Genomic DNA, 18499 nt, shown 5'->3' with positions numbered 1-18499 from the left:
TTCTGTGTTGCTGCAATAATTTATGCACTCACCGGAGCGTGCAAGTCTTGTTTAGCTTGTTAAAACGTTTGCGACAACACTGCTGTCTAATTTTTTTAATTTTTCAATCACCTCGTCTGTTAAAAGGATTGTTATTTGTTTTTCATTTTCTTTAGTTTTTTTGTAGGTTGTAAACGCTTTTCCACGAGATCTTTTCAAGTTTTTCTTTACACTCAAGTTAATTTCTCCAGTTCTCCCTCTTCCCATCTTCGTTTACTCAATAAGAGCATTTGTTCAATAGGAATTATTTCTGGCACAGCAATTAAAGGTTTGTTGTAATTTAATACAATGGCGCCATACAACGATTGGTACACTGTCGGGTCCGGCGAATCTGCTTCAGGAAGTTAGGAATGTGAAAGCCACTCACATTTTCCTCCTTTTTTTACCATTTCCACGCCTGCTTTCCCGATTTTTTTGTTAGTTTTAACCATGCTTTGCATAACGATTGCAGCTTTCTTTTTCTTAAGTTTTCTGGGATTAAACGTCTTTTTTGCAACTAGTTTCGCGAGGGGGGTAAGAAAGGCGTCTTGCGTTCCGCGCACACTTGTAAATTAGGAGTTGTGGACACAAATTGTGACAAGGAGCGAGGCGAGCCAGGGCGAGCCGAGCGAGTTGTCACGGTTTGTGCCACAACTCCTAATTTACAAGTGTGTGCAGCAACAAAAACCTATTGGATGTGAACTATAAGAGGTCAAAGATGGCCATTATTTTGCAAAATGTCCTAATAGAATGAAGTGCGAGTGTTTCGGCTCTGAATGTGGACAAAGAGGAAAATCAATCATTTATTGAACTTTTGTTTCTTAGGCGTTTCAAAACTAGACTGCTTATTAATTAATGGTAGAATAAACCGTTATTATTACTTAAAGAAGCCTTGAGGTCTATAGAAATTTTTTCATGGCAACAGGGAAGTGAACAAGAACCCGCGATAGGATGGGATACTACTCTCGCTCAAATCCACCGTTGCATGAAGGTTGCAGGAGGACTTATTGGGATCACTCTAAACCTAAATGCTAGAGCAAAGTTTTTTCTTAAGGCAAAGCAAATGGCTGGGATGTCTTCACTGATGCAGCTTCTTCACAACGCGAAGACAGAGTTATTGATTGGTTGTTGACCACAATGCGGAACTTTGCTAACCCGTTTTAAGAAAAGAGTAAAGAAATTTACAATTGTAGTAATCAAAGTGGTCATGATCATGCCTGAAGCAATGAAGACTGATCTTTGCCATAAAAGTGAGAGAGATAGGGCACTTTGTAAGATCTTTGCTAAAGACAGAATTCACTCGAACATAGTGAACTGCTGGTCATAGAACAAATAAACGCAAACTTCTTCCTTGGAAAGAAAGCAGAAAGGTATCAAAGTACCGGTATCTTGCAATGATAAAGTGGTCGAATTTCAAGACTAATGATAGTATGCAAGAGCCACACCTGAGGTTGATATCAAGGCAGCGATATCTAAGTTTTCTGTGGTACCGAAATCTATGTTATCACCCGATGGTATGATGCTCCATTGTTCCGCAAAGAGCTCCTTAATGAGAATTCTTTACAAGCATGGAGGTGAATCGCAGCAGAGAATGAACACGGCTACTCAGAATAACGTAGATGACATAATAAATGTGGAAGCAGAGCCTAAACTGCAACTACGAGTCCCTGCTGTTGACGCGCTGTGGCAGAACTGCAGTACCTTGATAGGTCAGACAGTAACAAAGACTGTTCATAGTCACTGGCGCTGGCCAGAACCACCGTGTAATTGAGCTTCGGTCCATTGCTAGCGCTCTTGGCAGTGCTAAAATTGCAGTGCTTAGGCCTGCTTAGTGTAGCCAGCGAAATACAGCAGCCTCTCATTCACTCCCGCTACTACGTAGTAGCAGGAGCGAATGAGAGGGGGCTGTATTCACAGGCTAATATAACTGGAGGTTTTTTCCTGATAGTCCTGCGTGCTGAAAAGCCTTCAGAGACACAGACAAGGACGTAATTAATGCTTTGGGATGTCTTGGAACGACGCTGTATCCAGAATAGAAGACAGTGGCTCTAATAGAGCAGTATGTTTGCCAGACGTTTTAGCTCAGAACAAACATCTCGACTCATGATGATAAAGACCTCATGTGGTAGATGTGCAAAAAGAACAGGCTACCACCTACATTTGTTCGCAGAGTGCACTTTATGAAGCAATTCTCTGTGCCCTTTACCAGATCATCGCTTTTAACAACGACGGAGTATCAGGCGCGTAGGAGGGGGGTTCGAAGGGTTCGAACGAACCCCCTTTGGAGGTCAATAATGGAGGAATGAAAACACAAACTGTTGATTTTCAGCTTTTAGCAAATAGTAGGGGAATGGAAAACAAACTTTGAGTGTTGCAGCTTTTAAATTACCCTGCAAGAAAACGCTAAAAGTATCGGGAAAGTATTAAATTGTTAGGACTCTGTTAGGAGAATGGATCCTAGTGACCTAGTATTATATGCAGTCAAAATAATCCCATCGTTGAAAATATTTCCTTCACAGGCGTTCGGGAATTGATAAATGGAGTATCAAGAGACGAAAGGTGGGGATTACAATTTCGGGGGACCCAGGTGATACGTGTATTTAGTGCATATTGACGATTGACGCTGCTTTTAGTACATTGACGGTGGAGCCGGGGGGTGGGGGCTTAAGCTTTAACCCTGAGATGCCTTTGCAGCACATGCGTCAAGCTTTTGTAAAACGTTTAGTGTACTAAGCCGGTATGTATGTATGAATGTATCAAGTTAACAAAACGCCGGAAATATTGTTGATATGACTAAAAATACCTGTTATTTTACACTCCATCGAGTTTGAAATATTGACGTGCACAATGCTGAAAATAACATTTCCGGGCCTCTAGGTTTCAAAATATTCTGGGGGGACATGCCCGCAAAACCCCCCTAGAGGCTCGCGCCTTCGGCGCTCGTATTAAATAACCCCGACTTAATAAATGTTCCTGCCAATACGAACACCCTTCCAAAAACCTCAGCTACGCGCCTGAGTATGCAGTCCTAGGTTGTCACAGCCAAATGTTTACGGATGGAAAAAGAGGGAGGAGGAATGGACGACTGTAGCGATGCGTAGAAAGTTCACTTACAAAACTTGCTACAATCTGAGAGGGGGAATGAGAGGGTCTATAGACATATTACATATATTGAAAAGACGGTTTTTACTAGCGTCTCTAGACCATGCAAAGCCTTTTAATTCCGTTAAACTGCCCAACGCCGGGATATTCATTGATTCCTACTGACATAACTTGGAAAATGTTTAGTGAGGGGACGGGAGGCACTATGGTTCCAGGTCTGTTCCAGGTTCAATGAACCACAAGAAAATGCAGCCTCGATTTCATGGTCATGTGATCGAGACTATCCATATCAATTAAGATAATGTTTTGGACATCTCATACTATCGAAACTGCTAATAGTTATTCTAAAATACCAATAAATACCACATTTTTTTGAAGTTCATCATTCAGCCTCGTTTTCATGCTAAGCCAAATAGGCGATGTTTTTCAATTCCCCTCTGAAGGCCTTTGCACGGGTTACAAGATTGCCGACAACATTTATCGTGTTCCTTAGGTCCCCCTTAACACTTCTAGACTAGTCGGCAAAAATCTTCACGAAATTCCCACGGGAATACCATTGCTCCCAGACTATTAGGTGCCCGCGGGTATTTATCGCGGGTATTATTGCGGTTTTCAGTGAAATGCGAACTCTGAAATTCAAAATTCAACTAACGATTGCATTTTTCGCTGCCGTCAATCATAATTATGGCGACAGCTAGCGAACCATGAAAAACAGAAACAAACAAAATGGATTGAAAGCTACCAATCACAATCGAGAGACGTGACCTTTTGACCCAGGTGAAGTGAACGTCTGTTTCCCGAGAGGTCCGCTAAGATGATTGACGGCAGCAAAAAGCGTAAACCGTTGGTTGAGGATTGAATTTCAGAGTTCGCATTTCACTGAAAAGCGCAATAAATCACGTTTTTGAACTTTTTTGAAAAGAAAAGTTTGTTTGTATGTTAAACTAAAAATAACACGCAAACTGCGGTGATGAACATTACGGACAAACGCATTGTTAGAAAAAAATAGACCTTTTACTTCACGTTTCGTATGCTTCTACATTCATCTTCAGAAGTAACCGTTAAATGGAAGTACAACTAAATTTAAATTCAAAAAAACAATAGGATTGACAAATGACGAAAAACAGATGATGAAAAATATATAGAGAGAGATTTAAAACCTGCCCTGAATGAAAATGTAGGCATCGAAAACTTTATCTTAACTAGTTTGCACATTTTGTTATGTGCAAATTGTTATTTCATTGTATTTTTTTTTTTCTATATATTTCAGTGCAGCGTATGTGAAAAGATTTGTCAGAATTCACATCAACTTCAAGCTCACCAGAGGGTGCACAGCAATGAAAGGCCATTTAGCTGCAGCTTGTGTGAAAAATCCAAGTCCAAATTTGAATTAAAGAAACACCAAATTGTACACAGTGAGGAAAGACCATTTGAGTGCTCCTTGTGTAAAATATGGCTTAAATCATCAGAGCAACTGAAAAAGCACTTTAAAACAGTTTCACATTTGAAGTCTTTAGAAGCAATGCCCACAGACAAGAAGCCTTTCAAATGCAGTCAGTGTGAACTCGCTTTTAAGACAACGTCAGAGCTGGATGAGCATGGGAAGGTTCACACTCGTGAGAAACTGTTCGAGTGTTGGTTATGTGGCCAGATGTTTAACACAGAAAAACTCTCACAGCAGCATACCCAGTCATGCATTAACAGGCTTATTAACCCAAGAACAAACATTACAAACAGGCCATAACCTGGTGCTCATTCACAAGAAATCTTAACACATTTCAACATTATTTATCTATTTTTAATTTATTTTTTTTAAAGAGTACACAAAATTATCATTTTAACTGCCAGTAGGCTTGCTAAAATTTTGCTATTTTATTTTTCTCAAAGTGAAACCTGTTATCTGAGATGTCAAGAGATGACAACTTGTTGAGTAAAGAGGAAAATCCAATAGTTATGTAACTAAGACCAACATGAATGTCCAACTATTTATACAGAGAAATGTGACAATTTGGTGATTATTCAGATTAATAATAATAAAGATGGTGATTTTTACAAAAAAATTATCGTGCTGTACTTTTTTAGAAAGACTCACTTGGTGGTTGAATTTTAAGCTTAGTGATAAATAATGAAAATGAATTGTTTAATAATGACACAAGCATGGGACAAAAAAAATTCTGAGTCCCCAACTGGAATCGAGTTCGATTCCCATCAGGGACACAGATTTTTTTTATTATTTTTTTTTTCTGATTGATGATGGAAAATGATGGAAAATCTTAAATTGACATGCAACTATATTATATACAGAGAATGCAACATAGTGAATATTTTGAAAGACATAATTCTATGAGGCCTAAGGTAAAAATATGAAATAATCTTTGTAGCCTGTGTACAGCCTCCCCCAGTGTCAGTACAAGCAATTCAAGCAACTGATTTTTTAGCCCTAAAGATATTTTGAGGGTGTACAACCGGCTTCGAATCCATGAACTCTGAGATATTGGTGCATTGCTTTACTAACTGAGCCTTCACTGTGTTTCACTCCTCCTGTGGGGAGGAATGAAACACAATCGCCCCCTGCCCCTGAAAATGACTGCATGGGACGCTAAAATAGCTAGTGGAAGCCTAAAACTTTAATATTAGACCAAACTCAATTTTTACTAGTCTTGTAAGTCTCGAGCCCTTCATCGGTTCTAATTAATTTTGCTGGAAAATCCGAATTCCTCAATCTTGGGGAATTAAAGTTTTAAACAAAAGTATCATTTTGACCAACAGTCTGTTCCAACCCTCTTATTTGTCGCCAAGAGAAAAAATCGCGAGAGACCTGGACGCATACGCCAATGTAGAAGTGTGAGAGGGTTGGGTTGGAGGGTCTAGGGTGAGGAACGAGAAAACTAGTTTAATACAATTTTGCGTTCACGCACACATTTTAAAGAGCCCTTGCGCTCCTAGGTGTCGCGTGGTTAAATAAAGTATTGTTGTTATTTGTTGAGAGGTGTAGTCGTTTTTGAAGAAAAGTGAATTACGGTTTCTTTCTTAGGTTCACTTTGCTCGATAACCCCCAACCCCGCAATGGAAACTCGTTTCTCTTGCACTGAAAAAAATGAAGGGAATGTAATCAGTTCAACTGTGATTTACTTCCAGAGGTTATCAGTTTCGCTGAGGGAGGGGGTACTTTATCGCGCTACAGGTGCGAACTTGTAGGAGGGGTCTGGGGTGTTCTCCCCAAGGAAAGTTTAAAAATAAGCTTGTCTTATACAGCTTTTTTAGCGTTTTGGGATAGGGAACCAGACAGCGAACGTAATAAAATTGAATATTCGGTGCAGTATATTTTTAGTAAAATATATATTGACTCCCTCAGAAGCAAACAACTTCCAACAATTTTTGAGCTCAAAAATATCCTTCTTTTCTTTTGGAACACGTCACACAGAGTTCAACTCGGAGCTGCGTGACACATATCCCTGCGTCATGTCCCCTCCTGTGTAGGCAGCATTTATAGATTACTACTTGCTCAAAAACTGTTGCTTATAGCGGTCGCTCGTCACAAGCCCCTGACTAAAAACATAAGATAAACAACACTCCACAAGTAAGAAAGATACTTTAATGTGTTTTTCGAAAAGAAATTTATGTACATCTCTGTATAGTCTATCTGCAAATATCTATAAAACTAATATTATCTACGTAAGCAAGCTTATCTTGTAAGTTAGCCATGTGTGTTTTAAAAAAGAACTTGTAAGTTCAGGTCTCATTTCCTTGATGATCAATTTAGAAAAACACAAAATAAACAAGATTTCAAACAAATTTACAAATGGTCAAAGAGGCATAAACTAACATTACTAAGAAAACAAAACACTTTTGAATAGAAATTGAAATCTTTCTGTCCTTTTTAGGCGATGACGTCGCCTATATGCCAGGGAACGATGGAAGATTCGGGTGAGGGTTACTTAGTTAATGATTAATCGAACCAGAGAGGATTGGTAACTAAGCACTAGAAGCATTGTTTATTTTTCGTTCCGCCATGTTTGATTGTGTTTCGCAGCAGTCTGCAAAGAGCATCGGCAAAACACGTTTAATTTCTAGCAGTTGGACTGAGATTTCGGGTCAGGAAAGACCATACATCGGATAAATTTTACCTCACTTACGGTACTTGAGTTTTTAATACGCGATAACTGACTCAAGCTTGAACTTGAGAAGTGGAGAAGGCCGTTTAGAAGTGTCGTAACTTTTTGAGTGTAACTGAGTGCGCCAACCGATAGCAGTTTCTTGATCAGATTGCATTTGAAAAGGTGAGCTATCTAAAATCTTTGTTTGATTGAGCGTGCATTTTTATCGATAATATTTGAGCTTATTTATTTGCTTCTTTCCAACACGACTCGCCATCTTGAGTTGTGGCGAGTACAAGTAAGAATTTTCTGTTACTTCTTCTGCTATAGCATCAGCTGTTGAATAGAGGTTTCAGGCCTTTAGTGAGTGCCGTACTTTATCAGGTAGCGGATAAATCTGAGTTCGCACGAGTCATGCAGTACATCAGTCCTGAAGTATTCGTAATTATTGTACACCATCGACGATAAGTTTAGTTTCGTAACTTTTAATTCCGTAGAAGCCTCTACCAAAAGGTCAATCGATTGCAGTTCCTTGAAAAAGATTGAAAAGGTGGACTATCTGAAGTCCTTGTTTTGCTTGAACATGCACTGATAATATTTGCTTCAAATTAAGTGCTGTTAATTTGATGCAGACTAATTTACACGATGCCTTCTGTGACCCTTTATACACACGAAAATGTCACACAATCTTCTGACATGTATCGCCTGTGTATCGACTCGCCAACGGTATGGAAATTACTCCTAGGCCTTTGTGTTTGACGAAGGTCAGTACTTTTACTTATTGCATCACATTGTATGCATGTAATGTATTTGCAAAATTGTTTTGTGATTTAAGCAAAATAAAAAAAAATGAAATACACAAAAGTTGAATTTAATTGCTCTGCGATTGCTCTGCATGTTAGGACCCTTCAAGTCATCACTGGCTCACCACTGTATCACCTCCTGGTATCACCTTTACTTCTTGGACTCCACTTGTACTGTAGTTGTGTATTACCTCCGAATGACAACAATATTTTGGACTTAGAAAAATCTTGCATTACAAAATTCTGTAACAAACCCCCTTTTCCTATTTTATAGCAAATGAGTCAGTCTCAACTTAAATCACACTTCAATCAACAATAATCAATTTCGGTGTAAAATTACTTGGATATCTTTTGAGCTCACATTTTCACTCACAACAATAGACCTTTTCAGCTTTGTATGTAAAAATTGCCTATTACAAATCACATGATGCTTCCTAAAGAACTTCCTTTTATCTATCTGAATATCATGAATTTGTTTAAATTTAAAAGAAGAAATTTTCAAGGGTAACATCACATATAGGTCTGAAATGGGACAACAAACAAACAAAGCTCAAAAGGTCTATTCTTAGTCCCCCGACTGGGCTTGATTCAAACTTACTGACTTGCTATACTGGAAAGTCATCGCCTTAGCATGCATTGCATGCCGGTTATTTTCATACAGTAATCAAAACATTCTTGCAAGTTTGGAACAAGAACTGTGCAAACACACGTCCACAGCACAGCTTGTGTTTCTACACCATTTTCCAAGAAATCTACTTGTGTTTAATTTCTTAAGTTTACAACGACAATTGTTAACAACAGACGTCAATTCCTTCACGACGTTTCAATGACCTTGTGACATCATCATCTTGTGCAATATTTACCAACTTTTGTTTGATACCGGTTTCAATACATGTGTAAAACGTAGTTACAAATTAGACATGACACTATAGCCTGGTTTTCACAAGCGACGCAAGCACAAGTAGTTTGTGCCAAGTGAAAACGAACGTCGACATAAGCACAAGCACAAGATGTTTACAAGCTAGAAGGCTCCGTTCTTGACTCAGTTCTCTCGGCAAATATGGTGGCAGAAACTTTTGGGCATTGAGTGTTGTTGTCTCTTCTACTTTTGTGACGAAATAAAGCAAAAGCGACTACAAAAAAGGAGGAAAATTACGAAATTTTTGGGGTTATAGATATTTTTAAAGAAAGAAGTCATTTTTTCGACGTTTTTGCTTGTTTACAAGCTAAAATGGTAGAATAGGGGTTATGTGGACAAGATTTGGAACCACATATTTGTAAACTCTCAAGGGACTTTTTTAATTTCTCAAGGGACTGTTTTAATTTCTCAAGGGATTACTTTCCGCTGTGGGTGATCACTTGCGATCTTGTGGAAAAAACGTGACTTGTCACATTTACAAACGTTATATAACAATTTTAAAAGTGACATGTCAGCTCTCTTATCTCAACGCACGTGTGTCTGAAAGGCGATCTATAAAAAGCGTCGCACAAACAATGGATTGCGTAACTAAAACACGAATAAATAATCACTAGCACTTACATCGTTTAAAAATTACAAACGTCAAAAATAAACCATACCAAAAAACTCGCTCTTTTCAAAGATATTATTGAAGTTAAAACAAATGCAAGAGATGGGGGCTTCTTTTAGCTTTTAGAGACCTCGCGTTGAGCCGTTGACAGCAATGTTGCATGAATCGGCTTTACAACATGCGATCGTATCTACGCAGTTCGAGTGGAATTTCAGTCAAAGACAGCAAAATTCTTTCGTATTTCATCTTCAAATATAATTCGAAAGCATTCACTGTATATATGGCTTTTGTTTGATCCTGGGTCTTGATATCCGACCCTCGCAGAGCCTAGACAAAACGCAGCTTGAGTGTCACGATTTGTTTACGCCGCAATTATATGCGCAATGTTTTCTCCGACAGTAGTCGGAAATATCCGTATTTTTTTTCGTGGAGCAATCGTAACGATACGGCCTTGAAAACATTGAACAGCGGTCTACCTATAACAATTCAAATATGGCGTCGCAAAAACAAAGCGCCGAACGCATATTTTGCTGTTTCATTTGTTAATTTCGCTGCCGTAATCGACTGCCTCGAAAGGTCCTTGCAATTTTTAAGTATAGAATTGTCAGATCTCGCTGAAATTTGGACTGTTTTTTTGTGTAATGTTAAGGAATATGTGTATAAATACCCGGCGCGGACGAGCCATTTTTGACAAAATTATATGGCTGCATGCATTTCCTCCGCGAAGATAGGAAATTGTTAAACTAAACTACAAAGAAACTGTAATGATAAGTTCAAAGAACAATGCACAGGATAAACCTTCGACTCATACTTCATGCAAAAACGTCGATATCTCGAAGAGACTTTGATTATTTCTTTCGCTACTCGAACCCACGCTTGTGCTTTTCTTTTCTTTTTTTTTTTTTTTTTTTTTTTGGTTTACACTCTTGCGAAGAACTTCGGAAAACTTTTATCAAAATAAATTGCGGCCTCCGCCACTTTTTTCAAATGCTCAGACGCGGGGGGATCTCATGGAATCTGGAACGAGTGCTATAATAGGCTTCATTCGTATTCTCGGTATTGGACTGGAACTAGCTTGCAATGGAGGCTAATGTCCACCGCGGTCAAACGACAGAAAGATGCAAAAAATAAGAAAAGTACTGCAAAGATAAGGTTTTAATTTTCACAGTTCAAAGTTCGATACATAACCGGTATCCTAAGGGTTTACCAAGTTTTTTGAAGCCATACTAAAAAAGTTCTAGGTGTTTAAAAATAGCGATATGCGGACTTGTCGGCGCCATTTGTCAAAGCACCTTTGATTCGGATGCGAAACATTTAAATAGTAAAAACACTGGTTTACCTGAGGGAATGGGATTATGCTTTCACTCGGCAACTATTTTTATCTATCCTTTCTTGTAATAACACTTTAATTTGAACAAAAAACCGCGAAATGGAAAGAAAACCTGCCTGAGACGTTTGACCGCGGTGAAAGGCTAATGCGGGTAATCTTTTCAAATGCAAATGACATGAAGCTGTTTTTAATGATAATCCCCCACATGAGCCTCCATTGCAAGCTAGTTCCAGTGCAATACCGAGAATACGAATATGGACACGGCCTCCACCGCGGTCAAACGACAGAAAGATGCAAAAAATAAGAAAAGTACTGCAAAGATAAGGTTTTAATTTTCACAGTTCAAAGTTCGATACATAACCGGTATCCTAAGGGTTTACTAAGGTTTTTGGAGCTTTACTAAAAAAGTTCTACGTGTTTGAAAATAGCGATATGCGGACTTGTAGCTACTTGTCGGCGCCATTTGTCAGAGCACCTTTGGTTCGGACGTGAAACATTTAAAAAGTAAAAACACTCGTTTACCTGAGGTAATGGCATTATGCTTTCACTCGGCAACTATTTTTATCTATCCTTGCTCGTACTAACACTTCAATACGAACAAAAAACGCCGAAATGGAAAGAAAAGCTGCCCGAGACGTTTGACCGCGGCGAAGACACGGCCAGACGTAAACAGTTTTCTTGTGCTTATGTGGCGTTTCGTTTTCACACGAATGCAAGCACAAGCGCAAGCACAAGAAAAGGAAAAATTTTGATCCTTGTGTTTGTGTTTGCGCTTACAAGCCAGTCCTTATGCTTGCGTCGAAGCCGTTTTCAACGAGAAATAAGAGCTGTTATGCTTGTGTCACTAGTGAAAACCAGTCTTATGGAAAATGAGGATACTGAAACATGGACACTTTTCGCTGAAAACATTTTGATGTTGCCATGATATTATTCAGTCCCAATATCAAGTGGTATCATTGTTTTTCGTGGTAGCATCTTTTCAATTATTTTCATTGTTCATTCCCCCTCGGATCATCCCACAGGTCCTTTAAACCTTTATTCATGTTTTAAAACATTTAAAAAAGAACTACAATGATTTTAAAAACTTCTTAGATACAGGGTGCTCTCACAGTAAAGTTAGTAAAGTTAGTGCGTTCGAATCTGCGATGGACGTTTGGATTTTTAAATACACTGTTGGTTAGTAACTCAGAGATCTGGAACAGAAAATTTACGGGGACACGAATAAGACGGGAATTACAACCATTTTTTGGAACATCTGATTGCCGGCCAAGTTTAAGAAATTTTCCTAAAGCCCCGAGCAGTTTCGGAGGGTTTGTCGGTTCTAGACTTGACACTAGTTCGAAATGTCCGTCACACCGCAAGATTAACGTTGTTTTCTTTTACTTCATGTGAGATCTTCCTGTTCTTTTGTTTTGACTCGCCGTAAAGTGTTCCCGTGTTTGATTCCATAACTCGGTCACAGTCCTACATGTTTTAAACACACAGCGGTCAACCATTTTTTTAATTTTTATTTTTTATTTATGAAATACTCAACATGAAATACTCAACGCCACTACTGGTGTAATATTACTTGCGTAAGATTTTGGAGAGTAATGGCAAAAACGGTTTTTGGATTACAAAATGTTTTAGAAACTTGAAGAATGAGGCCACAAAAAACTGCGGTATAACGGTTGTTATTTTTTTCAGCAAATGTTGACACTTTTCGTTTCAAAGTAAAGGACATAAAAAAATTGTGACAGATGTTTGCATTTCCCAGCGTCAGTTTTGGCGGGAAAATGTAAACGCACCGAACATTTGTCCGCTGTGTGTTTAAGACATGGAAGGTATAACTATACACATAATACCTTTCGGTCTAGGTGTGTGGGCTTCTGACAATTCATTCCAAATCAATTGTATTGATTTGTTCTTTTTCTGTTGATCACGTGACTAATTCTCTATTTCCAGTCTGCCCCTCGTCCTCTTGTTCAGTCTCTGATCCAGTCTCTTGTTGGTCTCTTTGCAGTCGCTGACAGAATCTGACTCAAATCAATGACCCAGGCTCCAACTCGTCTTTTGATCCAGTTGATGACCCAGGCTCCAGCTCGTCTTCTGATCCAGTTGATGACCCAGGCCCCAGCTCGTTTTCTGATTCAGTTGATGACCCAGGCTCCAACTCGTCTTTTGATCCAGTTGATGACCCAGGCTCCAGCTCGTCTTTTGATTTAGCTGATGACCCAGGATACAGCCACTGGTACATCCACCTCCAGTAGTCCTCTGTTAGCCATTCATGTTCAGGTTTGGGGTTCCCTTTCTCATCCTGTCATAAATCACAAAACAATGCTAAACACAATCCTCTCTATCGACACACAATGGTCAACACTTGCGGACAAAAACTCGGTTAGCTTAAAAAAACTGTAATCGTTCCCATCAGTTATTTATATATCATGCGACATTAATAAAAAGGAATTTTTGTTCTTTGGTGTAAAAAACGGTACTCAAAAGCAAACTATTTTAGTTAGTATCCTCAGTGTTAAAGGGAGTCAGTCTCCTTCACGCCATCTTTTTGGGTAAGTCTACAGTTCCCTACATTGGGAGGGGGTGGGAGGGGGGGGGCGGTGGAAATTCTCTTTTAAAAATAAATTAATAACCCCTCGGGCTTTGGAAAAAGCAAAAGTCAGGCAAATTTTTTTTTTTTAGGTTTAAGAAGTGAAAGGTGTTTTCGTTCAAAAACTCTCTTCAGTAAAAACAGTATGCAAGTAGTTTTGCGTTTTTTTTTTCGGGGAACCTTTCGGTTTTCCACAAATATATTCTTTCATGTAAGGCCAAGTAAAAGAAAAAAATGCTTCTGGTTCGGATTTCTATAAAAAAGAGCGGGTTGGCGCTTTATTTTGTTTCTTTGTTATTTCCTCCATCGTCAAATTCTCCAGAAGCGAACTTGCAAAATAAATCCTGACCTCTTCAGTACGGACCTAGCGTGCCGAGGCTTTAAAATTCTGTTGGTTTTTGTTTGTTCCAACTTTTCCAATAACAAATATTAAAAAAAAGAGAAGTGGCACCCAAAAATGAAGCGGGCGAGTCGAGAAACATTTTTTTCCTTGGCCTAATAGAACAATAGATCTTCCGCTGATTATTAGCTACGGGACTTTCAGTGAAGCTTAAACAGTCACTAAAAGGCGGGTGATAAATTTCTTCAAATTTCTATTTCACACACATTAAAGAATTGGCTGTTCAACTACAGCCGCCTACCTGGAAATCACAAAGGACACAATTTAAGAAAAGAATTGTCACACTTTCTAAGCTCAGTATACTGCAGTAATAAATGATTTAATTCAGCATCAGATTTTATCTTTTAACGCATTTTGAACAGAAAATCTTTTAATATCGTTCACATGGATTTGAGTGTTATTTGAAATAACGAGCATAAATAAAATTTCCATAGCTTATCAAAACAAGGTTCTTCTGACGTAAACAAGTTTCTTTTAAATGGGTTCCTTCGTTTCTTAATTTCAAATTGATTAATGTATTGAAAACTTTACAAAATGATTGATTTTTACAGAGTATAAAGCACACACTCTTGTCTTTTAAGAACGTCCGAACTCGTACCTTTTCCTTGAATTTATTTGCATCCGAAAAGCCAAACATTTCCACCTAGTGGTTTGCTTTGAAATGGTATTTTATTTTGCACTGCTGTTTCACATCTGTGAGCTGCTTTTGGTAAACATTGAAAATGTATTTAACAATTATTCGCCGAAGGCGAAGTGATTATTGTTGAATAATCCCCGAGACGAAGTCGAGGGGATTATTCAACAATAATCACTGAGCCTGAGGCGAATAATTGTTTTAGTATAATTTTCAGAGGTGAATATCAAAAACTGCAAAATAACAATAGAAAACACGAAAACAACAAACAGAAAAGCTCGCTTGCATACCTGTAAACCAGTTTAATTCATCGAATGAAATCATAATTTACACTCAAGTTTTAGCAATAAAACGGAACAAACCAAACACTACGAAAAAGATAGATATCTGGTACCTTTGTTTAATTGTTGGTGACTTCTGAGCAATTGTGTGAATCCTCTCCAAATTACTAGCAGAAGAGAAGAGAACTAAATATGTTTTGACAGTCGAGCTGACTGAGTACATGGCCGTGTGCGATTTCCAAAACCACCATGTTTACGATCAATTCTAACGCCTTGAAAACCATCTCTTGAAAATATTTTCGGTCCAAAAGCCTTGGTAGTAAATTTGCAAAATTCCCAATGCTTCAAATATCCAGGATTTGGAGTGATTTCTTCTAAATGAGAGAAATTTTCATTCAGCAAATGCCGCCATGTTCACTGGCCTGGATGACAAACGTGGCATGGCTTAGTAGCCAAACCTTCAGATGCAATATTCACCGCCTAGCGCAGTGAATATTGCGACATAGTCCGAGCTTCTCGACCAATCAGAATTGAATTTACCTCTGGAAATTATACTAATGTCTAATAATCATTGATGAATTGTAGTCACTATGAATCCAAGTGGAAAACACAAGCTGAAGCAGAAACGACCACAAACCTAACTGTATCACGCGCGTCAGTATTTCATTGCAAAACTGGAAAGAAACTTTTTTTAAGTGTCAACAAGAAGCAACTGCCAGAATTGAAGGAAAATATAATTCACTTGAGAGTTGAAAAAAATGTCTCTCTCTCATGAAAAGTTGTTTCTGGATAAGAAGTTAAAAACTTTTAACTATAACGACATTGCATGCAACGGAGATTTAAAAAACGCTAAGAACGACTATTATTACGTAAAAATGAGTCTCAGACAAGCATTAAAACTGCAAAGCACCGCACAAACGAAACAAATAAGTTTACAGCAGAGCCACAACAATGTAAGCAGTGAAACTTAAATAGATATTGTTTCCCGCTATTACATGTCAAATGAAGGTTTTGTGAGTTTGAATTTTCACTTACAAAAAATAATTTAAATGGACTTATTGTCAAACGAAATCTCACGTTTGTTCGTCAAAACATCGGAAAGAAAATAAATCAGGAAATCAAGAGCTCAGTAGTATTCAGTATAAAGGCAACCAGTCGAAACAAATAGCAACAAAAATCACAAAACTTACGTGGTAAGATGACACCAAGGTGGAAATATTGCTCTGACGTACAGCTTCAGTCAAATCATTGATTTGTTTCTTTGTCATCTTAACATCATAAAGCCACAGGTACTCCAGGTGAGGAACACAGCTGAGATGTCGTGTGAGATCACTTACTCCTTCACCAAGAGGGTTAGATGACAAGTAGAGCATACGCAAGTTAGGAGCCTGGGGCAGAGATCTGGCGATGACAGCAGCAGCCTTGGCTGTCAAATTGATATGATCAAGTTGTACCACTGCAAGTCTGTTTGTAAAGTTAATACGCGAGACCAGGGTCTCTGTGAGGGTCTCTGGCAACTCAGGAGCACCTGTTTTACCAAGAATCCATATCGATACTGGAGACGTCACAAATGGTAAAACCTTAACGAGCGTCTCCATCTCTTGACTTTCTATAGCATTAATAGCAATACCCCTGACACAGGACAAACAATGTCGAGGTGTATAAGTGGTGCTATCATTGTTGTCAGTCAAACACAAAGCAGTTCTGTTGTCTTGCTCATTTGACTGGTCACCAACTGACTTCTTCTGAGTAGACTCTGGTGATGATATGAGCTCTTTTAGCATTTCAGTGGGGAAAGGAAAGTCCTTCTCTTTTCTGATCTCAGTCATATAAATGTTCATTTTCGTCCCTTCTTTCTTCAGGAAAAATGCACTTACTGGACGGAATGGATACCTTTTTAGAAAATCCGAGGCTTTCTTTTCGCCTGAACAGCTGACAATAACTGCATTTACATCTTCCACTACAGTGATCAAATCATGATAACTTTGTTCTGGATGCCTATCATTATAAAAGGAGTAAGAGAAGAAAATAAACTGTGGCGCCTTGACAGATTTCAGCAAGTGTTCACTGGCAACACTATGCAGCTGGTCTGGATTAATCAATAAAACACCTCCAACGTAAGACAGAAACATGGAGTAAAGGTCTCGTCTCTTCTCCGCTGCACAGCAGAAAAAGCTGTGTGAAATAAGAGTAAGAAACTTTGCTTGTTTTTTTGACAAGTCGTCAGTAGAAGGTGTCTCAGTGTAGTTGTACTCTGTCAGACCTTCCCTCTTTCCTATCATCCCCAGATGATGTAGAACAGCGCATGCAGCCTCTGCTGACAGCTCACAGATAAATTTGAGAACTTCAGTCATCTTGAGAATCTTTTCAAACGAGTCAACTTCGGACAGACAGCTTGTACTTTGTTCTTTTAACAACTTCTCCTTGAGGTAAAAGGCGGCAAGAAACTCCTGTAAAGACTTGTGAATGAACACAACAGCTTTCTCGGGAGTCAAACTTGCAACATTCAAAACATGAAACAACCCGACTTCAATTAATTTCGTACTTAAAATGTCGTCGGGCAGTTTACTAACGTGAAAAGAAAGACAGTCTTGCAAAAGGGCATCAAAGGCAAGCTTGCCTAATTTACAGAGCTCTTCTTTGTAGTCATCTACTTTTCTAAATTGCTTTGCATCTGCATCTTTTTCAATCAGGTGGTCCAACAATGTTTGAATAAAACCTGTGTAAATGCCGGCCCGTGATTTTGGCAGTCCTCTATGATGTTTACCCTTCCAGAGTAAACACAGCATCAGCAGGATAAGAGGTATTTCCGCCATGTTTTTCAGACCTTTTTCTTTCAAATCTTTTACAAATTCGTCAACGTCTTCTTTATCTTTGAGAAACCTCCTTGCAAACGCTCTGACTTGATTTTCGCTTTTGAATCCATTAATCTCAAACTGAACATGGCTGGGGCATCTTAATTCGTCAACTTTCAAATGCCGCGTTGTCATAATGACGTGACAGTCTCTCAGTAATGTGCCCTCCCAGATGTCACGGACCGGTGATTGTTCTCCAGCACAGCTGTATTCATCATAGCCATCCAAAATGAGTAACACCTTCTCTTGATAATCTCGGATGTAATTAAAGACATCATCAACTGAAATCACGCCTTCACCAGACAGTAGTTTAGAAGCCTTTAGAACATCGCGGATATCCTTCAAATTACACACATCTCGCAGTTTAATCAGGAGCACAAGATCAAACTTCATTAGGATTCTCTTTTCTTGTTGTGACCAGTCAAAAGAAGTTTTTTTGGAAAAAGTACTTTTCCCAATGCCTGGCCGGCCAAAGACTAAAATACGCCTAGGGTTGGGATGATGCTTATCACCCTTGAATATATCGGTGTAGTCTTCAAGTTCCTCTTGTGTAACTCCACTCGGCTTCCTCTCATCCCTTACCCAAGATAACTGTGTGTACATCTCGCTAATGTGAACAGCCGAGCTTTGTTCCCACGGGACAATTTTGACCTTACTGAAGGTGTTGTAATGAGACTGTAGCTGTTTTTGACACTGTTCCACAAACGGTTCTGTAAGACATGAAAGCATTAAATTTAGAGTCGAGGACTTGGCCAGTTTTAATTAAAGCAATGCAACGGATAGTAAACATAATGTCAAAGCTTGTTTTCGCCTTTTTTCGCAGTTTCCGTAAAAACAGATTTCAATTTCTAAGCGCAGTAAATTTT

The 18499-nt window shown here is 38.7% G+C and overlaps 1 long non-coding RNA gene and 1 pseudogene across 2 annotated transcripts in view; one reads left to right on the top strand and one right to left on the bottom strand.

Moving 5' to 3' along the window:
- The window catches only part of LOC144652484 (uncharacterized), a 214025-nt pseudogene that overhangs the window by 50232 nt on the left and 145294 nt on the right, over positions 1–18499 (bottom strand). The window lies entirely within an intron of this gene.
- The window catches only part of LOC144652687 (uncharacterized), a 28663-nt gene continuing 19031 nt past the window's right edge, over positions 8868–18499 (top strand). The window contains exon 1 of the long non-coding RNA XR_013570598.1: positions 8868–8988. This is a non-coding gene — a long non-coding RNA (uncharacterized LOC144652687). The remainder of the gene's footprint in view (positions 8989–18499) is intronic.

This window comes from Oculina patagonica, chromosome 4 (genome assembly GCF_052425735.1).
Source record: "Oculina patagonica isolate OP01 chromosome 4, crgOcupat, whole genome shotgun sequence".
In the NCBI taxonomy this organism is placed as follows: Eukaryota; Metazoa; Cnidaria; class Anthozoa; order Scleractinia; family Oculinidae; genus Oculina; species Oculina patagonica.
Note: the sequence above shows the minus strand (reverse complement) of the source record. Positions and strands in the feature narration are given on the sequence as shown.